This window comes from Rousettus aegyptiacus, unplaced genomic scaffold, assembly GCF_014176215.1.
Source record: "Rousettus aegyptiacus isolate mRouAeg1 unplaced genomic scaffold, mRouAeg1.p scaffold_m13_p_5, whole genome shotgun sequence".
Taxonomy (NCBI): Eukaryota; Metazoa; Chordata; class Mammalia; order Chiroptera; family Pteropodidae; genus Rousettus; species Rousettus aegyptiacus.
In genome coordinates, this window is record NW_023416308.1 from 27,390,147 (window position 1) to 27,416,160 (window position 26,014).

Here is a 26,014-nt window from a genome sequence, read left to right on the forward strand (position 1 = left end):
TTAGTGTATGCTTCTTTGGATTCATCTTGTTTGGAACTACTGCATTTCCTGGGCTTGTATGTTTATTTCCTTTGCCAGGTTAAGGATTTTTCTGTCATTATTACTTCAAATAGGTTTTCAATTCCTTGCTCTTTCTCTTCTCTTTCTGGAATCCCTATGACATGACATGAATGTTTTTACATTTGATGTTGTCTCAGAGGTCCCTTAAACTATCCTCATTTTTGGAGGATTCCTTTTTTTTTTCTGTTTCAATTGGATGTTTTCTGCTACCTTGTCTTCTAAATGGCCAATTACATCCTCTACTTCATCTAATCTACTGTTGATTTCCTCTAATATATTTTTGTTTGATATTCTATTTTTTATTTCTAACTGATTCTTTTTTATGTTTTTGATCTTCATTTTTATCTTCTCTTTGTAGAAGTTCTCAGGAGATCATTGAGCATCCTAATAACCAGTGTTTTGAACTCTGCATCTAGTAGATTGCTTGTTTCCATTTTGTTTAGTTCTTTTCATGGAGTTTTGTTCTGTTATCTCATTTGGGACATGTTTCTTTTCCTCTTCACTTTGGCTGCCTCTCTATGTTTGTTTCTATATATTAGGTAGAGCTTCTATGTCTTCAGGTCTTGGTAGACTCACTTTAGATCAAATGACACACACAGACAAAAAGTAAAGAGATAGAAAATATATTTCATAAAAATGTAAACAAAAAAAAGTGGAGTAGCATTACTTGACCTTATGTTGTAGGTGTTCTGTATGGCCTAGTGACACAGTCTTCCTTGTCACATGAGTTGGGTGCTCAAGATGTGTTTCTTGTGTGGATTGTGTGTGTCATCCTGTTGTAGTGAGCTTTGATTGCTGTTGGCCTGTCAATGGAAAGGATTGACCCTTAGGCTGATTGGTTGTGAGGATGGCTGTGACTACAGTGGTAAAGCTGTCATGTAGAGGTTGACTCTATAGAACAAAATTCACTTTAGCAGGGCTCTGATGCCTTCCAAGTCTTCCCTTTGGGTGAATTGCATGTGGAGGTAGTTGGCTGGTGCTCTGGTGAGATCTGAAGCTGGCCCCCAGATGTATTAGTTCCGGGAACTCTTGGGAGGAGCTCTGATGCTGGCAAAGTTCAACCTCTGTATGAGTCCTGCCCAGGGTTACTTGGTATGAGCTAAAAAATTGTTCTGCAAATGATTGCCACCTGTACTGGGCTTGGAGGTACCTATGAGCTGAGGCTGGCTGCTGCTTATGCCAGGCTTTGGGTTGCTTACCAAGTTGTATGGGACACACAGAGTCTAGATACTGCTTGTTGGGATTTGTGAACCTTTGAGAGATTTTATGAAAGTTCACAGCTTGAGCAAAGACAAGCCATTTGCATGGAAATGACACTGGAAGTGGCTTGGGTGGACCTGCAAGGTGGGTAGGAAAGGATCTCAGGGAATTACCAGGGAGGGGCAAATTGTGTTAGCCAGGTTGATAGAGATTCAACCTGTGGATGCAGGCTGGGTGGTGGGAGGGCTCAACAAAGCAACAATGGCTCCTGCCAGAACTTCTGTCTGAGAAAAAGCTTCCTTTCCCTCACACACTCGCCCTAAAGCTAGACAATTCAGTTCCTCCCTGTATGTTCCTGGTGTGTTTCAAGAGGCTGCCCCAGCACTGAAACTCAGAGCAAGTGAGTCCTTCAGTGTGTAAGTTTATTCATGGGCCCATTAAGTATAATGCATGGGATTCTGGCAGCCCTCCATCTCGCTCAGCCACAATCTTCACTGGTTTTCACAACCCAAAGTTGTAGGAACTTCTTTCCCAGCACTGAAACCCTGGGCTGGTGACCCTGATGTGGATCTGGGATCCCTCGCTCTTCAAGAGTGTCCTTTGCAGCTGAGACATCCCTCCCGATTTTTAACCACCACATGTGGGAACCAGCTTGTTCCAAATCTCTGCCACTCCTGCCAATCTCAAGGTGGTTCCTTAGTTATAGGACTTGTGTTCAGCCAAATTTCAGGCAATTCGCAATTATAGTTGTTCTGTAGTTTAATTATGCTTTTGAGGTAGTCATGGGAGAAGACAAGCACAGTGCTTATCTATTCCACCACCTTGACTGGAATACCCACTATGGGATAATATTTTTCCTAGCTTTACTGAATATAATTAACATGTATCTCAATTGTTAAGATCTATTCTCTTAATAATTTTCATGTATATGACACAGTCACCATGCTGTACATGAGATCTCCAGAATTTACTTACTTAACTTGAAGGTAGTACACTTTGACCAACATCTCCCTATAACCCTCACCCCACCCCACTTCCAACTCCTGGCAGCAGCTATTCTGGTTGCTGTTTCTATGAGTCTGGCTTTTTTTTTTTTTTTAATATTACACATATAAGAATGCTTATACAGTATTTGTCTTTTTCTGTCTGACTTATTTCAATCAGCATCATACCAAGTCCATCCATGTTGTCACAAATGGCAGGATTTCCTTCTTTTCTATGGTTGAATAAGATTATATTACTTATAAAATAAGACATTTTTTTATCCTCTCATTCATTTATAGACGATTAGGTTGTTTCCTTCTCTTGGCTATTGTTAATAATGCTGCAATGAATTTAAGAGTACAGATATTTCTTTGAGATCCATTTTTTTTTTCATTCAGATATATACCCAGAAGCGGGATTGCTAGATCAAATGGTAGTTCTATTTTTAATTTTTTGAGTAACCCCCATACTGTTAACCAATTTTCATTTCTACTGACAGTGGAAAAAGAAAATCTAAATCACAGTAAGATATTACCTTTTACCTATTTGGATGACTTTATCAAAATTATAATAGAGTATAAATGATTAGTGATTTTATAATCTTTTCATGTACCTGTTGCCCAGTTGAATATCTTCTTTGGACACATATCTATTCAGATAGTTTGCTCACTTTTTAATCAGATTTCTTTTTTACTATTAAGTTGTGTGATATTTTTGTTATGCAACTTATATATTTTAAATATTTTAGATATTAACACTTTATCTGATATATGGTTTGCAAATGTTTTCTCCTATTCTTTACACTGACTCATCATTCTATTGATTGCTTCTTTTGCTGTGCAGAAGATATTTAGTTTGTTGTGCTCCCACTTGTTTATTTTTACATTCATTTTTGCTCCATTAGCAAGAGACATAAATTTGGGCCAATTAAAACTATCACAGAATATTAGTTTTCCTATATGCAAAATGAGACTGATACAGCTCATTGTGTGTGATTGTAAGTCAGTAAGATGGCTTCCAATGACCCCTTTTTGATATATACCCTCGTGTACTCTTTCTCCCTTCAGTGTTGGGTGGAGTTATTGACTTGCTTTTAATAAATAAAATACTATAGCAGTAGTGGGATGTCATTTCCAAGGTTAGGTTATAAATAGACTGTGGCTTCCATCCTAGGTTACCTCTCATCTCTCTTGGATCACTTCACCTTGGGAGAACTAGCCATCATGTTGTGACGTGGCCCTGTGGAGAGGTCCACATAGCAAGGAACTAAAGGCTTCCAACAGCCATATCTACAGTCTTGGAAGTGCGTCCTTCCTGAGTTGAACCTTGAGATGTCTGCAGCCTCTGCCAATATTTTGGTTGCAGCCTCATGACAGACCCTCTGTCATAACAATGTGGCTAAACCACTTCCAGATTCCTGACTCACAAAAACCAATAGAAAATAACTGTTTTTTTTTTCCATGAGGTAGATTTTAGGGTGATTTGTTACAGAGAAAATAGTAACTAATATACTTTGTCAGTGGTATTATTATTTAAAACCTATATGTTATGCCTTTGAGAGAGATTTTTGTAAAAGAGCAGGCCTTAAGGAATATAAAAAAATAAGAAATGATGCAAATACAGACTTATGTAAATTGTGAAGCATACTTATTATAATTTGCTTATAGTTTACCAGTTAGTGAGGTGCCACCCAACCCTATGTGTGGGGCTTTAAAAAAGAAATGACAGATGTTTCTGTTAGAAAGATTTCTAGAACAAACTGAACTCAAAGAGTGACTAGTCACACAGGGCTTGATAGTTTATATATTCATTGAAAGAACTAATTACCTCTAAGGGTTATCCAGTAGGTCATCTGAGGTCCCTAATGAATCTTTCTTAATTTTATTTCCACTTTTAAACTTGCATGAATAGTTCTGATGATAATTACCAAATGCAGATATGTATGGAAAATCAGCATTCCACAAATATCCAACTTGGCCAGATTTTATACACATGTGGCTGCTTGAAATTCAGCAAATTTCATTAGTATCACATGTTTGCTTAGAGAAATAATAGCCAAAAACTGTGCTGAGAAAATACACACACACACACACACACACACACACACACACACACAAGTGTGTATGCAAATAGATACAGAAAAGCGGAAATCTTAAGTTGAATTTGTAAGAATTTTAAGCTCGAAGTTGGATCTTCTGAAATCCCTCTCTGCTACTACCACTACTACTAATATATCCTGGATCTATCTCTTCATAATTACTCTGCTTCGGTAGTTTGCTATGTTCTATGAGATAATAATACTGTCATATATTACAGTATTGTTCACTGCCTACATTTTAATTATCCTTTTACATATTCTATGCTTACCAGCATCTTTGCTCAATTGCTAAAATATTAATGTAATTATTATCAAGTAGATATATTTAGTTTCCATTAACTAGCAGTTGAAAATATACTTACTTGATAACAATTACATTAATATTTTATGAATACATATATCTTTTCCCCCACCATTCCCTAGTCTTTAGAATGTCATCAAGAAAACATGTCCTTATCTCTTAAAATTTCAGTTTCCTCTTCAAGTCTTTTTTTCCTCAGCCAGTGTCCTACTTTCATCTGTAATAAGTTCAAAGATATTTAACAAGGATTATATTTTTGAGCTATATTGCAACCTGAGTTTCTTTACTCATTATACTCTGTGATCTTTACAATGCCTTTCAGCCTTCGCTTATCTTCTTTTCATGCTTAGAACTTCTCTACTTTTAGGACCACCATCTGCCATCTTAAAATTAATGTGGCAAAAGAGAATTCTTGACTTTCTACCAATCCTCATTCTTTTCAAAACCCAACTCCTCTGTGGTCCTCCCAATTTCAATAAAAATAGTTACCTGCTGTTTGAGCCAAACATTTAGGAGTTATCCATAACATTTCCTTTCATTCCCCATTTCATAAACATAAGCATGTGTTGTGAACTCTTATCACATGGCTGCCTTTATCTAATCATTCAGATTTTGGCTTCAATATTCTTTCTTCAGAGACCTTCCTTTCCTACTCAGTATATGATAACCACAGCCACTTGCAGTCACATCACTTTATTTAAATCATTACCACCTGTTTTCCTCACTTTTGTTTGTTATCTCTTTCTTCCTGCCTTCTGCCTTCTGCCCTCAATACTAGAATATAACTCTGTGAGGGCAGGAACCTCACATATCTTATTAACTGTAATGGTCAGGCACACAGTTGATGAACAGAAGATTTTCATGAAATTAATACTAATCTTAGGCCCTCTCCTTTACAATAAAGCCACAATAAGTTTCCTTGAAATTTTTTGAGCATGTGCTTCCCCTCATTGTTAACTGCTGTCCCTCAACATACCCCGATTTCCCAGTTGTCTCACCCATTTCTGAGCCTGATATGGCCCTTTCAGTACTTCTATCTCTAAAACTCTGGACATCCCAAATGCTTGACCTTTCTTATTACTTCTAGTGCTAATTTCTGACTCCTGATTTCTCTTTTACTACACCCCGGCAGCCAAGAGTAGCTCAAGAAATTTATAACAATGTGTTGATGTGATTCATAACAAACACAGCTATTTAAGCCAGTTAACCCCTCACTCCTTCTTAGTTATGTTTTTTTTTTTTTCCGTCTTGATCACTTGTTAACTTTTTACGAAATTTCTACAGAGTTATAACAAAATGTATTCAATCTTCACAATGTTAGTATTTTTTTATTTCTTACAACAGATGGTTGGAGTCATCTGTGAGGGCTTCTTTCTCATCTTTTCTCTTCACTTCTTGTTGCTTTGATAGCTCAGCATCTTCATCCATGAAATCCTCTTTCCTTCTCTAAAGAATGGGGTAATCCCTTTTACTTCAATATGTATTATGTATCCCTCCACATTCCTACCAAGGTTCTTTTGGCATTTTACTTTATCAATCACTTGTTCTTCATGTATCCTGAATTTTACCACTCTCTATAAATATATCCAGATCTCCATCATTCTAAAAATGGTCTTCCCTTTATCTTACTAATATATGAAATGCTGTGCCCACCCCAATGGCTTCAATTATTTTCATTTGAAAAATTGCAAAATTTGTATTTGTGGTTCTGATTCCTAACCTTAACCTCGATACGATGCCTCAATTTTTTTTTACCAACATTTTATCAGAGGAGCACCTTAAACATCCTTAATAAGTTTTAATCCAGACTTATTGTCCTTAATGCAAATTTACCTCTTCTTCTTTCTAATTTTTGTTAATGATCCCCTCAAATACTTGTTTCTCCAACTACAAAATTTTGTAGTGATCTTTACATCACTTTTTTCCTTCCAGCTTCATAGCCCATCACATTTTCAGGTAAACCTGGAACCCACAGTTCATAAAATACTGGTCTTAGAACAATATTGGATTTATATATATTAGTTACTAGTATGACGCATGAGAAAAATAAGAAAGTTCAGTTAGATATACATAAAATTAAAACTTATCAACCTAGAGAACTACAGAGATTACATTTCTTTTACCTTTTCTTATGTTAAAATGATCTTGTTCTCATGAAGGAGAGTTGATAGGTAGCAAAACCACACAAAGTTTTATTTTTTATTAATTATCTGTTAAATCCAAAAATCAAGGAAGTTCTGGTCTAAATTCCTTATTTGCAGTCGCTCTTTCTATTTTTACTGTCACACATAGCTTAGGCCTTATTTTCTTTTCTTTTTTTTTCCTGAATAATTGCAACAATCTCCTAACCAATGTACTGACTTCTTTGGCTTTGCTGTTTTCTAAATATCTTACATATGGACCACTGTCAGAGGAAACTAAAACCTTGGCTAGGTAGTGTCACTCTCCTTTCTGAGATCCACTCTCACACCATCACCATGGCTGAGGTTCAGGATGGAACTAAATACAACGTCTGGTATTTAGAGCTCTCCATGATCCCCCACTCCCCACCCATTTCTTCGTCAAGCTTGACCTAGTTACTCTTTTGCTCGATACCTTGTTTTATTTTCTTCATAAGGTTTATCATTGGAAATCTTCCTACATATTCATTTTATGTTTTATGTTTTATGTTTACTATCTCTCTCCTTCCCACACATGTAGTAGAATATAAGTTACTCGAAGACAGGATTTTGATTTTTGTTCACTGCTAATCACTAAGGCCAACTCCAAAATACAGGTGTTCTATAATTAGGTGTTGAAAAATAAAAATGAAGGAAAGATCAAATGACAAAGAGAGAGAGAGAGATGAAAAGAAAAATTAAAAATGGACTCTCTCCCACTCCCAGCACCTTTCCTCAGGTCAGTGGTTCTCAGCTGGGGGTGATGGAGCTCCCAGGGGCAGATGGCAAGTTTTTCTTCCTTTCCATGGCAACAAAGTGTATGTTGGAAAATCAGTACCAACATGCTTTTTGTGACTATCCATTTTAGAGGAAAAATAGTGTCATTGGGATTCATGAGCCATTGGGAACAGGTTGTATGGTCTTCCTACCAATAGTTGTTAGAATGTAGGTAAGTTCTGAGTAAAATTATGCAAAAATGGTGACTGTGAATAGAGACAAAAGGGCAGTTAAAGAAGAGGCTGCTACCCTGGAAAATTGGTCTACCCTTCGGCAAAAGGACTTATAATGAGTCAATTGTCAGTTTAGCTGAACTATTTGTGAATGGAATGCTTTCTGTTGAATGAATGAATGCAGTTTCATAATTTACAAAAGGTTTGACTCAAAGTGAGCTGAGAGATACAAGCATGATTTGACTGATCAATTACTGTACATGTGTTCTTTCCTGTCAGCCACAGTCATTTTGGTTTTACTTGGTCACTCAGACATTAGTGAACCACAGCCAGGTTGTGGAAGAAAACCAGTCATTTATGATGAATAGATAATTGTCCATCAGCTATTTTCCACACTGGTAAGCATTTCTGATCTGAGAACGAAGATATCCAGTGCAAGGAAGACCTTTCCCCTTGTGCCTTTCTGCCAGTCAGAAGAATCTTATGACACTGCATTGCAGATCTGATAATTGAGAAGGTCTGCTAAAAGTCATTTAGTTTTCTTCTGTTGTCTTTTTGAAGGCTATACCAAATTCACTAAAAAATACACTTATAAGAAATATGCTTAAAACATTTAAAAAGAGACACCCTTGGTGCCTTTAGGCAATATGTTTCTGGTTTCTCAAGTCTTGCTATTAGAAAAAAAAATTTTTGTTGTTGTTTTAATGTGTTTTCCTTCCAGTATCAGACTGACAAATTGCCTCCCTAACTCATTCCTTTTTATTCCACCCTCTATGAAGCTGGCAGAACTACTAAGAGTTTCCTTACTTAGGAAAGTGGTGGATAGTACAGAATTTGAACTAATAGTTTCTTCTATTACATGCAGATTCTGTTTAGTAAATAGATTTCATTTAACCAAAGGTATCCAGCAGTTTTACTATAGCCTTTTTTTTCAAAGTATAGTTTTATTTAGTGATCAATCCTTCAGGAAATAAGATAAAGTTGCACAGAACTGGTCCTAATATTCTTAACAGCTTTTGTACCCATAAAATTAGAAGGCAATCTATCCTTACTTTTTATCAAATGTAAAGTAAAATAAAATTTTAAATGCAAAGTAAAGTAAAATTGAGTTTGCATACAAATTCTGCCCATAACAAAGTCTTACTAGTCTAAGGCAAGGTGGAATTGGGTATTCTAAAACCATGCCACTAGAGGGAGTAAAAACTAGCAGTCTGCACATCATCGCTGCCAGAAGAGCAAGGTTGACTGTTTTACCTTTCTCTTTAAACAAATGATCCTTAGCTCAGTTGCCCCAGAAAAACACCCACATCTGGTGGGTTATGTTTATTCTGAGGTTACTATTTCTAAAAATACTTTTCTGAAAAATTGCCCTCCAGGGCTGGGAAGCACATAGGCTGAGAGGTGAATGAGGAGTTCTGCCTCAGAAGGATCCTGGAGACTGGGGCTTCGGGGCAAGAACACGCTAAAATAGCCCAGAACTGGTTTACATGTGAGAGCTTCAGGTGCCCCTAAGGACTGTGGCAGGCCAGATTCACCAAGCCTGATAGAAGTAGAGGGCTAGCTGGGAGCTCTCCCATTTTCCTTCACTAAGTTTTATCCCTATCCAATCTTCAAATTTCTAGTAATAAGTTACCGTTTTCAGAGTCATTTTTATTTTTCTATAGATTCCGTTCTAAATTTCCCTAAAAACCTAAAGTAAAGAACATCAATAGTGGAATTTCTGTCCCTCTGAAGGGTATTTGGAGTAATATTCTTGGATGTCACCATAGGAAGTCATATGTTTATCCTCCTCAGAACCCCAGCCCTGTATCCAGTGTCTCCAGCTTTTCTTTCCTGTCTGTTATTGTCATAATGCCTTAGGCTGGAGAGTTAAACCTGGCCTTCAGTGGGCTGGGGACAAGCGGCAACAGTCGAGTCCTAAATAAAGCTACACAGCGCGTGAAAGAATCTGGTGCAGAGATCACACTCTACAGAGAACACAGCTCCCTCTCTCTCTTTCACACACCCAAGTCATGTAAGAAGTAGCTCAGCTAGGTCTCCTTTGAGATGGGCTGCTGGAGGACACAGCTTCTCTGAATTAGCTTGATGAATTCATGGAAGAAGTTGGTTTACTTGGATCCTGGAGAAGTCTACTCTCTGAACTGTCAGTGTTATTGTTAAAATCTATAGTTTGAGCCTTTGCATTAAAGCAGAAAGAATACCAGACTGGGTATTGAGAATTCTAGCTTCCAGTGCCTGCTCTGTTCATATCTAATTCTGATTTCAGACAATTTATTGAACTCCTCCAGGCCTCAGTTTCTTCTTGTATAAAATGAGAATGTCAGACAAGACTTTCTGTTACATTCTTTCTGATTCAAAAAGTTCATGATTACTGTCTGGTGAACATAGATTATCCTGCCCTATCTATCCCACTGCTTTTACCTAAAAGTCAAGAGAGAGATCTAGGTTAAAGTGCACTGCCAACCCCACGGTACAGAGCCATACTGTGTGGGAGGAAGCAAATTTAGAAGGAAACAAGCTTCATTTATTCTGCCTGATATGGTTATCTTTCTGGGGCTTGTGCCCAAGCAAGCGAGATGAGGGTGAGGAGGAAGGGGAGGGGGACACACTGTCAAATGTCAAATGTTTAGCAAAGACTTTGAAGTCTGACAATTGAGACTTCCGGTAACTTTTGTGTCTACTTTTGCAAAAAAAAAGGGGGGGGGAGAGTGAGAGAGAGAGAGATGGAGTTGGAGTAGGATCCAAGTATGAGACATAATCATGTAGGTTTTAGGCAAACATTAGGCAAATTAATATCTAAATAATTTGCAAGTCATCTGGGACTCTCTTCTTCGGCTGCCTTTAAGAAAATCCCTGGCTATAGCTCAAAATTAGCACTGAATTTCAAGCCATTATGACATTCCCACATGGCCCTAATGCATGTGCTGAAAAAAAGCACGAATGGCCCACCCTGCTAAGATCTATGCCAGTGTAGGATGAGAGCAATCCTAAAGCTTCTTCCCTCAAGGGCCATATAGTTGTTTAAAGGAATAAGAAATACACATGAGCTAATGAACAATGATAAAATACAACAGTACAAAGTATGCTAGAGGGCTATATTTTATATAGATCAAATATACACAAATAGAAAACTTATCTATTAGCTATGGTGGTCTGGAAAGCATTCATGAGTGAGGTGGGAATTAAATGCTGGAGTGGATGTGAGTTTCTGTATATATATAAAAAGAGAAATGTATCTTGAAAAAGAAATTATGAAAAAAAATCACATAGTTTTCAACTACCTCCTCATCTATAAGTTTAGATAACCAAAAGCATAACATTTACCACTCTGTGGGCCAAGTCTCCACATAGTAACCAGAAGAAGGCCCCAAAAAAACCTTATCTAGTTTAAATTCTGATAATTGGGCATGAAAAATAAGTGAGGTGGCAAATTAATCATGTGTGAAGATCCGTCGTTTTGTCTGTGAAGCCTGGGTGTGTCCAGCTACCAGTGACAAATAGTCAAGTAACCATTACGACCTCTCTTTGTAAATAAGTACAGGCCATTTTAGGGTCATCCTCTCTGAGATTTTTAAAACACTTCAAATACAACATTGAGTTAGTTGGTTTCTCCACCAAGAGGACAACACCACATGGTAAGAGAAGTATTGGCCCCAAGAGGGCCTTTGGGACACCAGACGTGGTTAAATGTTGGCATCAGAAAAGAACATTTGTTGTAAACTTGAGATACAAGAGACTTCAGGAAGGGAGGGCCTCGTTTGAGACCATCGAGGGACTGCTGACAGTGTTCTCGTTCATGACGCTTCAGCACAAGGAAATTAACACTCTCAGAGTACATGATGGAGAAAAGGTTCTTAATTATTTCCTCTGGAAATCACCACTGAATGAATGCCAGGCTATTCTAGAATCTCCATTCATTGGCGCTTCTTGCCTGTTGGATGAGTGAAAGGTGAAGTACAGACCTGATGGGAAAAGCGGCAAAGACCATGTCTCTTCTTATAAACCCTCCTCTCATCTGCTAATTGGAAGATTCTCCTGTGTCAGGCCCTATAAGATCACAAGGATTTCTCATTTCAAGTAGATCAGAAAAGAAGCCATTGATGGGACACTAGTAAAGGGTGTGATTTCAGGAGCCTCTTATGCCACACCTCAAAATAGTTCATAGTCCCCCAGATCTTCCTTATAAGAAATAAGGGCAAAAGCTGCAGAAAATGTCCTATTCTAGTTTTGTCCAGGCTGCCAGTGGGCTGAAAAATCTATGAAAAAATTCCAGAACTTAAGGTTTCCATTCTTCCTCTTCCTCTTCTTGTTACTACCTCCCCAACCCCCGAGGAAAGAAAGAAAGAGAAAGAGAAAGAGAGAGAGAGAGAGAGAGAGAGAGAGAGAGAGAGAGAGAGAGAGAGAGAATAAAGAAAAGAAGCAGAAATAAACAGCAGAACTACCCATCAATAACTAAAATCAAAAGAACACCAGCCCACTACATCCATACAATCCTACCTCCTAAATCACAACCTCAATCCCTCAACTACAAGATCCCTAAGCACGACCTCATACCCCATCAACTCGAATCACCACCCAGAATAAAAAAGAATTTGTAAACAAAGGATGGGAGTAGAGCTGTGGTAGATTGAGAGCAGGCTTGTTTGGTAAGAAGGGGTATCTGTGCAGAAAGTTCATGTGACAAGATCGGAAGCTGGGGGAGAAGTGGGCCTCAGAGCCAACAGCACCAACCAGAGATTCGAGGGATACAGGTACCATGAAGCCCCACGAGCAGGAGTTGGACTCTCCAATGGATGGGATCACAGAGGTCCCTGCTGAACTCCTGACACCTCCGGTCCTAGCGACTCCATTCCTGATACTTTGTCTCCTGTTTCCTTGCCTGCTTCATCTGCTCTCTGCTCTGTCTTCATCCTGGGAAGCCAGCTGCAGCATGTAGGAGAAACGGGCCCTGTCACGGCTGTCTCTAGTGTGTTATTGTTAGTGTTACGTTACAAATCCCGTTTCCATGCCGGGGTCCCTCGGGGGTCATAACCAGGAAAGGCCATGACCCTGTCAATAAACAGAACCCCAATCCTTAATGTAACCACTTTACATTTACTAGTCCTGCTCCATGGGTTTATAGATCAGATTCCTCTCTCAGGCAGAATCAATTCAGAAAGGCCGGTTTGGAAATGCAAGATATAAAGAAAAATGTAGTAGCAAAGATGCTGATTCTGGTGGCAGGTGAAAGTCAAGCATAGGCTTGGTCTGTGCTCCCCCACAGCCCCCACCCCACCACTTCTCTTAGCAGATGTGCTACGTATACTACCACCAATCTGAAGTTTCTCTTGCTGCTGACTTCTCAGAGACTGAGGCGAGGACATCAATCCTTCCTAAAGTTCTATTTCCCTTAGAAGACCCTGTATAGTAGAGGACTTAGCTACCTTGTTCGATGCTGATCAGGACTAAGTGGGAAAACATTGAGCCAGAAGGAAGCAGAGCATGGAATAACCTGGCACACAGACAAGGTTGACGTCAGCTTACTCTCAATCTTTTTTGTAGATAATCTACCCACTATAGGGTGTTTTCCTTCCTAAAGCAGAGTCAGATGTTGAAGGGCGAGTAGAACCAATCAAAAAAAAAAAAAAAAAAAGACCAGGCTTTTTAGAGTCTTCTTACTCATTTCAACAAATAGACCTTGAACATCTATCACGTGCCAAGAACACAGATTCTTTCCATGTATGGATGCCACGGGAGTGACAGAAATAAAGAACAGTGTGATTGGATTATAGGTTGGGGGCTTTTGTTTTGTTTTGTTTTCTGTTTTGCATCTAACATCCAAGTGTCTTGGAAGCTCTTGATGCCAATGTCTTGGACTCCATAGCTATCACTCTTCATCCATCTCCTGATTAGGCCTAAAGAAAAAAATGTTCTTGAGTGTCTGTTGTAGGGACTGAAATATTGACATTTAGAGAAAGAAGGAGTATATTCTCCTAACGAACACACCTTCAAAGTTGTAGCAGCATTGCTTGGCTTATTTCTAAGATGCCACAAAGTATGTATTTGGATACATGGGGGAGGATGATGAGATTATTGAACTAAGTGAGGATATTATTTCCACTGGGTTAATAACAGAGCTAGAAGGGGCTTTGGAGATGTAGAGTTCAACCCCTATTCTAATAAATGAGGAAACTGAACTCTGGAAAGAGAAAGGCATTTGTCCATAGTCACAAACTCGGCTTTTGGTTTTGTAAAAAATGTGTAGGGTAGACAAAGATGCAACAGAAAATGGTGAAGGGAGGCAAAGTTGAGGAGCAGATGGCAAAAAACAAGCTTTCCTAAACTGGATCTTTCCAGGAATCCTATCCTCAGAGAAGAAAAGCCATCTTTGAGAGACCAGTGACATACAAACTGAGATGTCAGAGGCATCCGCTGAAAACGTATGGAGCTTTATCCCCTGCCGTGACCCAGGCACCTAGAACAGTACCTGCCTATAGTAGGTGCTCAGTAATTTTTGAATAAACAGAGCTGCCTTGCAGGCCTTTCCTGGCCAAAGATCAAGAGTGAGGGGAGAGAGAGGAATTCTCAAGAAGGCCCCGCCCCCTATTTATCGAGAGCAGCCCTGAGGGTGTTTGTTTCACAATTTGGGTTTCCAGGGCCACATTTCTTACCAAGAAGGATCTATAAAAAAAAAATAACAACCACCCTGAGAGATACCCAGGAGCCCACTCCTGGGGCCTGCAAAGTTATTATAGGACTCGCCAAATGTGTCTATTATCTGATAAATAATATCTGCGATACAATACAAGCACAGCTATTTCCCAAATAAATGCAAAAAGGGCCGAGATTAATAAATATAAATCCATTTGCAAAATTACAGAATCCATAGTGGGATTTTATTATTGCATGTCAATGAACACTGAGGGTATAAATTCAAGCAGGTCTTTTATTATAGTACTGATGCTCAGAAGAAATCCTCTGCTCATAATGTTTAGAAATCACTGGACCTATCCCCTCATTTCACAGATGACATTTTAAAGATTCTTCCTGAGAAAGAGAGGGATGGGCTCAAAGTCACTCAGCTCTTTGGTAGGAGAGCCACATATCACTACAGGTCATCTCTGTCCTTCACATTATACCACATTGCCTCAGAGGGCGTTTCCCCAAACACCTAAATCTGAAAAGAGAGCCAAATTCAACTTCATTTCTGAAACAGAAATGCCAACAGCACATATGATGCTAGGCACTGCACTCTTCACTGCATTGTGGCCATTGTTCTCACATCCACTCAATAAGGCAGGTACTATTATTATCCCCATTTTATAGATTTAAACAATGAGGCCTGGAGGAGCTACACGGTTTGCCTAAGGCCACACGATTAGTAAGTTGCAGAGATACATTCAAGCTATGACTCCAAAGTCCAGATTCTCATGCACTTTGCTCCACACATCTTAAGAAATGCACATTTGTGGAAGTCTCTGATATCAAAATTCAAGGGCAATGAAAGGTAGCCCTCAGTAGGGCCAACTCTAGCCCCTAAGCAACTGCCATGGCCAAAGAGTCAGGATGCGGGGACTCCCAGGAAAGTCCCTTCAGAGGGCTCTCTCTCAGGTGGACAATGTGGACTTTCAACACTGGAACCACCGTGTGTTTCCTAACACTCCATTTCCTCTCTCCTCAGCAGCTCAAAGAGGGTCTCTGGTGTGAAGCTGGAAAATCTGCAGTTGTTGCAAACACCCCAGCTGCTTTTGAGCACACTCAAGTTTGAGAGCTTGGAGATCTGGAAGACAAACCCCAGAAAAGAGAAAGAACAAAGGACCCCAGAAAGCAAGGGTCAGCAGCTGGGCCAACTCTAGCCTCAGAGGAGCTTCGCTGAGCCCCAGAAAGCATGCCTGATATTTCACACAGGGGCCACACCCCACAGGCTGGCTTTCTGAAGCAGTGGAGGAGGAGTGCCTTTCATGTTTCTGGGTGTGCAGAAGGTTTGTGTGTGTTTGCTTAGAACAAAGCCTATACTTAACTGGCACAAGTGAAACAGATTTTATAAATAGATGTAAGCATGAATGGTTTTTATGATTAGCTTGTTTTTAATCACCGTGCTTGACCGCTGTCTGTGTTCAACTAAGTAAATATTTCTATGGTGATAGTATACACAATACAATGGCCATTATTTAATGTTAATACAAGTACCATATGGGAGGGCTTATCATGCTTGAGTCCCAAAGTATAATAAAAGCAGATAGGAATAGATAGGCAAGGGTGTGCCCTATTGTACAGTAGGCCTGATAAAACATCTGCTCTTGCAAATGTTGGCCATGCAAGTATTTATGTAGCGATGGTTCTCTGGGGGATCTTTAGGACCAGATCTGATCGCCCTGCATTCTGTTTTTTCCTCTTACTCACTTGGTGACCTTGGATAAATCTCTATGCTAATTGTTTAAACATTCATGCCTCAATTTCCCAATTTGTAGGCCTCTGCATGCCTCTCCAGAGAGTAATGAAGATTAACACCTGGTGGAATCTCTCATTCTTTATTTGGAACAAAGAAACGGAGAAGGTTGGAGCTGAAATAATGCCTGATTATTTCAATCGGTCCAAAATTTAAGAGGGAGACAACCTGGTACATTTTGTCATTTGCAACTGGAAATCTGAGCAAACTGGAAGTTTCCAGAGTTTAGTAAAGCAACCTCGTAAAGAACTAAGTCTCCCGGGAAATGCACTAGGCTGCAGACATTAGCCAGCTTACTTTTCACTCAGGAGGGACAACTGTGATGATAAAGGGCACAGAACTGGAGTCAGTTCTGTGCCCTTTATCACTGACAAAGGGCAAAGTGAGAACGTTAGAGCTTTCAGTGTGGTGGAATGAGGCGTTTTACTTTTTCGCAAAGGCATTAATCTTCTAACGTACCTTTTGTGTCTTAGCCTAATAGTAATACCACAAGGTTTACTGCAATGGAACATTTATAGTCTCTTTATGTACGATCTGCTTTCACCTCGAGAACTTGCCATGAAGAGATGAGAACATTTAGTTCTAGGCCTTAGTGTTTTGCATTTATATGTCCTAATGAAAAATATCAGCAGTAAGAACTCTCGATATTTGTTTTACACTTTACAACTTCAAAATGTGTTCACATCCATTATGCCATCTAATCCTCCCAAACACAGCTGATGGGCACTGTCTGTATCCTCATTTTAAAGATGAACAGAATCTCTAGGGCTTACCATTTGCCCAGGTGAAGATATAGAGCTAAAACTCAAACCTGAGACTGTTCTCTAAGCCTAATCCTTATGAAGACTCTTCTCTTTCATAATTCAGAAATCGGAACCTGCCTAGGGAAGAGGAGCTGTCCTGAGTGGTCAGACTTGCTATGATGAACTCTAAGATTAGGCCCGAAGGCTATTTTTTTTTTTTTTTCCTTCTAGAAAAGCCAGCCCCAGGTCAATGCTGGCCTTTCACAAGCACTCTGCCACCTCCTTGATTACTCTGGCAATCAGTTTGGCTGAAAATGGAGCATTAATTTGTCTCATTTACTATCAAAAAGGAAGTAAGACATAGGTGAGAAGGGAGGCTGCCTGACAAATGTTTAAGGGAAGAGATTTGATTTCCCAACTGTGTTATCTAATGTAATAGGATTCTTTCCAATTGATTTACTGCAGTCATCATAAATCTAGGAACAAGATGTTCTTAAACATATTTGGAATGGCCAGCAGGGAAATTGGTTAATACAATATATGACATGCGTCTAAGACTGGACTTATAGACATCCAGGGCAGGTACATGACTAAGTTAACGAACTGTCTGAGGACCTGGCTTACATGTGCTGAGGGAGGAAAAGGTGAGTTTACATGATCATGTTCCAGTCCCTACACCGAAGCCACCACCCCTTGTGCCTCCGTCCAGAGTCCAGAACCTGGAACATCACCCCATCTGACCCAAGGGGACAGCCAGCCCTGCTTCAGGAACAGGGGCTCCTTTAAGTGGCTTGGGAATCGTGTGCGCACAATGTGTTATGTGTTCACATGTTTGTGGCCTGCTCGTTTAGTCACAGAAGGCAAGGGGAGTAGGATATAATCAGGGGTTTTGACAGTACAGGCTGAATAATGCAGGCCAGTCTGGTGCTGATTTCTGCTCTACTCCGCTTTCTTGACCCAACTGCCATGCATGTTTCTTGTTATTCTGTGGATTTGTCTTGCCCTGATGGGTGGGAAAAGGCTGGTAAAGCAATAATCATTTAAGTGAAAGCAATGACTCTCTGGTGCCCTCTACAAATTTCCCACAGTCTTTGTTAGTGCCTTGAGGCCCTTCAGGGTTTAGAATTACAGCTTTTGGTAAATATTCTTAGGCTCACACTCACATGAGCAATAGTGAAACAGCAGCAAGTCTGTCATAATAATGCTTCACAAAGCCATGTGTCCAAACATTCATCGGAACTGAGGAATAGCAGTAATAATAGCTCCTACCATTTATTGAGCATTTGGCACATGGCAGGCATTGTTCTAATCATTTTATGTGTACTCACTGATTTAACCTTCACCATAGTAAGAAGTAAATTGTATCATAGTCCACATTTGATAAATAGGGACACTGAGGCACAGGAGAGGTTAAGAGACTTGTCAAGGTCACACGGCTAACACCTGGAGGAATGAGGTCTCAAGCCTAGAGGAGTAAACTCAGCACCTCTTCTCAGGAAACCCAGAATGAAAAAAGGACAGAGTTAGGAGTTATTATGTCACACTGATCCTAACATTACTAACTAAAGAAATGAAACATTCATTAAATAAGAACAAGCACTTCCTCTTTTATAAATGGGAACAACTTTTTTTTGTTTTTTGGTTTATTTTTTAGATGAGGCAACCCTTGGTTGACCTCACAGATTGCAAGGACCATGTCAGTTTACAGTCCCTTATTTTTTTATTTTTTACGCCTATAGCACCCGGTCTTCCTAGGTGGTCTCCCATCCAAGTACTAACCAGGCCCGAACCTGCTTAGCTTCCAAGATCAGATGGGATCAGGCTTGTTCAGGATGGCATGACTGTAGACTCAAATGGGGACATTTTAAAGTAAGAATTATACTATGTTTGTATCTTGATATGGTTGCCAGTCATAAACTTATGGCACAATTACCATATTTCCAAGGATTTTTGTAGCAAGGTCTACAAAAATGCTATCAGGTGGAGAAAGCTGCTGTGTTCTGCCTATCAGGGTGACACTCGATCCAGTGTAAGTTGGGCTCCGAGCTGTGGTGACAAGCTCTCCTGAGTCATCCCACCCCCATCTTTTCTTCCCTGTTGACTGTTGGAGGTGAGTGATAGATGACCTAGATCTATGGAGGAGTGTTTTATTTTATTTTGCTTAAAACTAGATAACCCAAATGAGGCATTTTCATCTCACTAGTTCTGAGTTCTCCCCAGCTGAACCACCATCCTGGCTTTCATACAAGAAGAGGAAAGGAGAAGTTTTGAGATGGCACCTAGTCAAGTCTCTCAGGTGTGGGACATGAACAAGCTGCCTACGGGAAGATTTGGAGAAAGATAGCAGAGGTGTAACAGGTGGAGGGTAAAACTGTCAGGTGGAAGTCAGTCTCTGAAGACTGTCTTATGTTTCAGTATTTTCACTTAGACTCTTTCTGGTCACTTTTTAAAAATAAGAATACATAATTTTGAGAATTTTTTTTCTCATAGGTGATAATATTCATTTAACTCTTAATGATGTAAAATTATCTTTGGATAATCTATTCTAACCTGATTATAAATCTTACATTTGGAAAAATGTTGCAGTGTTATCACAATCAACTTTAATGGCTGAATCAGTATAAACAGATCTGATGAATAAATCACTTCCCCTAAATTCTTCTTATTAATAATAGCAAGTGTTCTTAAATTATTAAGATGTGTGGCATGTCATTTTAAAGCTAAGCTGCACTTCCTCTTAAATTAGAAGATGAAAGACCCATCTTTACTGCTAGCAGGAAAATAAATTTCATGAACTTTCTAAAAGACAATATTAACAGATGCCTTAAAAAAAGCATAATTGAGAAACAATGGGGAAAAAGAAAGCGAAAAACCTTGAAGTCAGACAAAATGTCCATTAATACATGATATGTATGATACATAAATATAATGAAATAATATATAGCAACGAAAAATAGAGAATATCTAAATAACATGAAAACATGGCCTGCTATACTGTGAAGTGAAATAGCAAGTTACAAAACTAGTATAATATTAGTTTATTTTTTAGAAAACAAAAATGAACCTGTGGTTGTATATGTGTGGTATGTCTAAAAAGAGACAAACTCAAAAGATACATATGTATGTAAATAACACGGAAACAGCTATTTTAATTTTTGGTGTTCTAATTTTGTGCGATTTTTGGTTTTGTCTCTTTGCTTGTTTATACTTTATAAATTTTTAACAACAAAATATAAAATAAATACTGGCAGGACAGTATTTAGAACTTTATTTCAACATCTCTACTGTACTCCTTGCTGTTGATAAAAAGCTGGTTATATTTACCACCATAATTAATTCTACACATTTTGCCCCCACTCATTTCTATTTAACAATTCTTATCCTGACCAGGCCTTTGAATAAAGATGGTTGCTCTCTGACCAGCTGGGTCACTTAAATTATTTCTTCTTCTGTTGCTTTTTATAATTAGAATTCATAACCCAATGTTTGTCATTGGTATTTTTCATTCCTTTTTACTTTTTAAAGGAGCATTAAGTCATTGCTTAGTCCATCTTTCCAGTATGTTTTCCCATTTCCTAAGTCATGAGATTTCAGTTTATCCGCAGTGCCTTTTAAGCCATAGTTCCCCAAAGCAACATAGTGATTCAATTCAACGATTATTTTTTGAGTGCTAACAACGTGCAGAACATGATGACACCAGGAAGATTGTGAATGGGACCAGCAAAAAAAAACAAACAGCAGCTCAAACTCTGGGGGTCAAGAAAACACAAGCATAAGTAACCCTAATGTAATGATTTCCAAAGCAGTAGACTAACACCCATTCCAGCTCCTGGATCCACCTGCATCTCTGCCAGCTTCTTACAAAATGTTCTTTGCTGTATCCTTGTTATAATATCACAAGTTGGAAATATCACAAAATGGGAAAGTGTGATATTATACATCTTTAATAGATATCAATGCTCAGAAAGCAGGAATATGGTTGTATTCTGATGATAATTTCTTAACTAAAATCCAAACCAATCATAGGGAGCCAAGCTAGATAAATTATCTGTTTGTGTCACCTACGTTCACTAGCTCATCACCAAGTGTATACCGTCATGAATTCTAGCCACATAAATATTTTGCTTTGTTTTGCAGGTGAGGAAATGGGAATAGAGAAAGGAGGTGCATCTTGTCTTCTTTCCCCAGAAGCCCATTGTGAAGCCCACGTTAGGTCATGGGTTGATGCTAAAGGGGTATGGTCCGGATCCTTTAGATGTTTTTCCAATTGTAGGATCCCCTCCACTACAGTTACACAGTTACAGGTCCGGGTTTGAGACTGGCTGTGGGATGGGCTCTTGAGGCAGAGTTTACTCCAACTGTTGCTACACTGTTGAGTAGATGAAAAAACTAGGCTTTATGTTTGTCACCAGTGTCTCTTTCTACCTCTTACATGTGCAATGATGATCGGTATCTCGTTGCCTCAGAGACTGTCAGACCTGGCATCTCTGTTTATCTGTAGAACACTTGGTGGTTTCTGAAAACAGGTGTGGCCTGGTTGAGCAGAGCGTAGCCACAATTTTTTTAAGACGTTGCTTTGACTCTGGCGGCTTTTACCAAGTTTCCAAATGTCACTCAGTCTCCTTCAGGGGCTATTTATCAAATTGTTGGTAAATTGGTCTCTATGTTTTACCTGTTTTTTTTTTCTCTATGTTTTAAAAGATACATACTAGATAGACAAAATCCTTATTGAAGTAAAAATTGATTCTAAGTGACAACTGTGTAAGTTGCAGTCTGTATGCTGACAATCAGTTCTGGCCCTCCTGCTGGTGGTGTGACTTGTGAGGTAAATTACATGAGAAAACCAGCTCTTATTTGGTAAACTCTAGTGGGTTCCAGAGCCGAGGGAGCTGATACTATCACAGACCACCACATATGTAGCCACACTGGTATGGACCTTATGAGCAGCAAAGGTACTGAATGTACATTAATATTCAGTCAGATTAAGCAGAAAAAAACAGAACCTATTCAGCTATGGATGTTTCACTAAAAAAAGAAAGAAAAAGTGTACGAACAAGAACTGTCTGGAGAAAGGCCTGAAAATCATTGAATGTGTAAAGAGTGGGAGAAATTGAGTATATTTTGCTTCAGAAAAGACATTTTAAGAAAGTCAGGAGGGCTGACTTCAAATATTAGCAAAATAACATGGGAGTGCACAAGTAACTGTATTCATTAAGGCTCCAGAAAGAAACAGGTCAGAAAGGTGGACTTACAGTTGAAAAGGAAGTAGAATTCAATTCTATGGGGGCAAGATATTCTAACAAGAGCCCATCTTACTATAGTGGAATGGCTGCCTCAAGACAAGTGAAAATTTCCATCCAGGGAGCAAACACCTGAGGACTATTTATCAGGCTTGCTGTGGAAGGATTTCTGTTCTGGGGGCATGGGGGGGAGGGGGAGGTGGGGATGTAAGGGTGGGGGGAGGAGATTGGATTACACCTCTCAGGTCCTTTCCAAAAGTATGATGCTATCTGTCTAATTAATTGCCAGTCACAGTCTTAGGTGTTGTACTAGGCGATCATCTCTGCATCTTTGTAATTTGGATTCACTTCTCTATAACTGTTAGATAATCAAGTAGAGTCACATCTTTAAATCAGCAGTCAGCAGGAATAGTGATAGAGGATTGATAAATTCCCAGACTTTCAGTCTTATAAATTAGTGCCCCAGATATTTGGTTTAAAAAGATCCAGGAGACCATAGGCCGTCACAGTTGAGTGTTAATACCTTGTGAAATCAGCCAGAGGCTCACCTCTACTTTCCTCTTCTAAGAAAAATATAATTCCCTTTTTCTCTGCATGTTTGAGTTTGGGAGTGTTTTGATCTTCAGTGGTTTTTTCGTTTGTTTGTTTGTTTGTTTGTTGGCCTGGAGTTCCAAAAGGCATCGTAACAAACACTTGTCCGGCCAACCCCCTTTTGTCTCTCTTATTGGTGAGAGTTAAAATTGTACAATCCATAGTCAAGTTTGCTCTCAGCTCAGTCCCCTGTGAGCTACATGGCCTTGTGCATGCTGTTTCACTTTTATGGGTCTATGTTTTTTCATTTCTGAAATAGAGTAAGCACTATTTTACAAATTTCAGGGAATCAAATGAGAAAATACAGTGAAAGTACATTACATGCTTTCAAGCACCTTTCAAACTTTAGATAGAGTTAGTCAAATGTTCTCAATTGTGTGCCATGGTCAGTGTAAAATATGAAAAGCCCATTTTTTACTCTTTGCGTTAGACTTTTTTTTTTTTTCCACAGCAATAACATTTCTTGGTCTTCCCATATGTTCTTAGAAAAGACAAATGATCGATGAGAACCATCTACACTTGTAGGTGAAACAGAACTTGAGGTAAGCATCTGGGCAATTATGTTTTCCTCAAATTCAACTCCAGGTTGGCAGAGATCGACAAATAAACAAAGTAGCAGGGACTATTGGGTTTTATTAAGCAAGGCTAACAACTGAGATAATAAAACAAAATTCACAGAGAATAGAGATTGTCTCTAATATTAAGTCCCATGCTTCAATTATTCGTGGTTTTTAATTATGAGGACTTATCCCATCAGTATTCCTGCTCTAAGTAGAAAATGTACATAAAGAGTCTATCCAGTGCCAAAAAGACACTTCCCCAATACAGGAGATAAAACGTTCCACAGATAGGATTTAACAGAGCTTCTCACATGCTTGTGGAAGTGAAACCATGTGACCATGCGATAGCAGTAATCTCTGCCAAAAAAACATTTTATCGCTTTATTCAGGTTTTTTCTGCATAACATTGAGTCTATATTTTTTGTTTTCTTTAAACTCAATCTTAGATGATAAGTAGCCACAAAACTTCGCTTTGTTTTCAAAGGTGCAGCCAAAATGTTACACTTCTAAATTGTGGCAATGAGACACACCCTGAAGAGAGAACGCTTTACACCTTCACAAAAAAACAGCCAAACCAAGATATCTTGTGATATCTTGTACATACTAAGAAAAACGTGTTCAAACTTGAAAGCTCACCAAGAAGCTGATGCCTCCTCATCCACTTTCCCACTTTTTTCCTAATGGACACCTTAGACTTTGAGCTGTTTCACACAACACAGTTTCACACTGGGGCTTCCCAACTCTACCTGCTTTCAGTATTTCAGGCCCAAATATTTCCTGACATCGGAACCTTTCTGCAGTCCATTCTCTTAGGGCTCAAATCTCTGGTGATAGGAACTAATAAATGTCAAACATACATGTTCATTAACCTTTATTATAATATCCGTTATAGGGCTCTTTTTTTGTGGGCATAAAACAAACTTCTGGAAACATAATCTTACAAGAGAGGAGTGATTTTAGCCGCAAAGATTTCATACATAATGGTAATTTGGCAGAAAAGATTAGTTATTGACAAAACTCTGAGGACCCATAAAATCATACCATACATAATGCCCATCTTACCCAGGTATAAATTCAGTGCTGTGAGAAAAGCTAGACTGTGACACTTCTAAAAGTTCCAGAGATGGTGGTACCTTCATGGGAAAGAGGGTGATGCTTTTGTGCTCAGCTTTCACCCCAAGTCTCCAGTCTACAGAGTGTAAGACTAAACTGAAGGCTAGGTAATCAGGACTTTATGAACAAAAGTAGAAAATAGTATCTTGGCACATAAATGCTCTCAATTTCATTTCTCTCTCTCTCACTCTCTCCCTCTTCCCATATCTGTTAAACACTTGTGGTGTTACTGATACATGACCATAGCAATGAAAAATTGATCACTAAATTGATGCATTTGGGTATTCGATCATTTGTTATTTAAATTGATCACTAAATTGATGCATTTGGGCATTCGATCATTTGTTATTTAAATTTCAGTTACTTAAGCACATATTCAACAAATACTCATTGATCATTTACAATATGCTAGGCCACATGCTGGTCACTGGGGATAGAGAGAGAACAAGACATGGTCCCTGCTCTACAGAAGCTTCTAGTCTACTAAACAGACACAAATGAACAGTAAATTAAGATGCAGATGTCATAAACTTGGAGTACTATGAGAATAGATCAGGGGCTATTGGAACAGTCTTATGGGATCCAGAAAGACTTCATAGAAGACACAGTGTCTAAGATGAATTCTGAAGTAAGCAGAGGGGTAGCCTGTGAAGAAAGACCAAAGGTTAGCATTCTTGGCATGAAGTCCAGCCTAAAGGTAAAAGAGATCAGAGTACATAACAGGAACAGTGAGTTTTCAGTATGTCCAGACACAGAGAAGGAGAGGGAGAATTAAAAGATAAGAATTTGGAGAGAAAATCATGAGAAGGTCATATTGGGCCTCAAATGTTTTTGGTATCATTTACAACCAAAGGCCAGGCTGGATAGAATTTCTCTGAGGGCACCACTCAAATGACAAAGGTCATGGAGTTATAGTGTTAGAATTTGAAGTAGCTTAATATAGCACCTTCCCCCAGTGTGTAACTACTCTGCATAACATCTAGACATATTCCCAAGCAGCTTTCTAGTGAATATATCCAATGGGAAAGAATCCACTACTTCACAGAGCAGCCCTCTTCCTCCAAGACCTAGAGCTTGTGATGGTCTTCCATCTTTCTTTAAGGAAAGAAAATTAATGGTCCCTGACCTCAAGAAGTTTTCATTTTAATCATCGTGTGAATGATCCATTAATTGCTAAATAAAATAATCTAGAAATAATCATGCAGATAATAACATTAGCAGACTAGGGTATAATCTTACCAAAAGTTCAGACTTTTGGATTTATTGTTTTTTTTTTTCTCATTTCTGTGGCTTAGGATATACAGAGAACAAGACATAGTCACTGCCAACAAAGAGCTTATGGTGTAAAGGCAAACACATATAAGTAACCACTATACACCTATTAGAATGGCCCAAATCCAGAATACTGACAACATGGTATGTTGACAAGGATGACGAGCAACAGAAGCTCATTCATTTACTACTGGCAGGAACATCAAATATTATAATCACTCTGAAAGACAGTTTGGCAGTTTCTTTTTTTTTCTTTTTCTTTTTTTTAAGTGAGGCAACCTTGGTTGATCTCACAGATTGCAAGGACCTTGTCCT

General features: G+C 38.9%; 1 long non-coding RNA gene and 1 pseudogene across 1 annotated transcript in view; both read right to left on the reverse strand.

Moving 5' to 3' along the window:
• Positions 1 to 26,014, reverse strand: part of LOC107507810 — a 218,058-nt gene that overhangs the window by 182,437 nt on the left and 9,607 nt on the right. The window lies entirely within an intron of this gene.
• Positions 18,654 to 18,772, reverse strand: LOC118603215 (annotated as a pseudogene).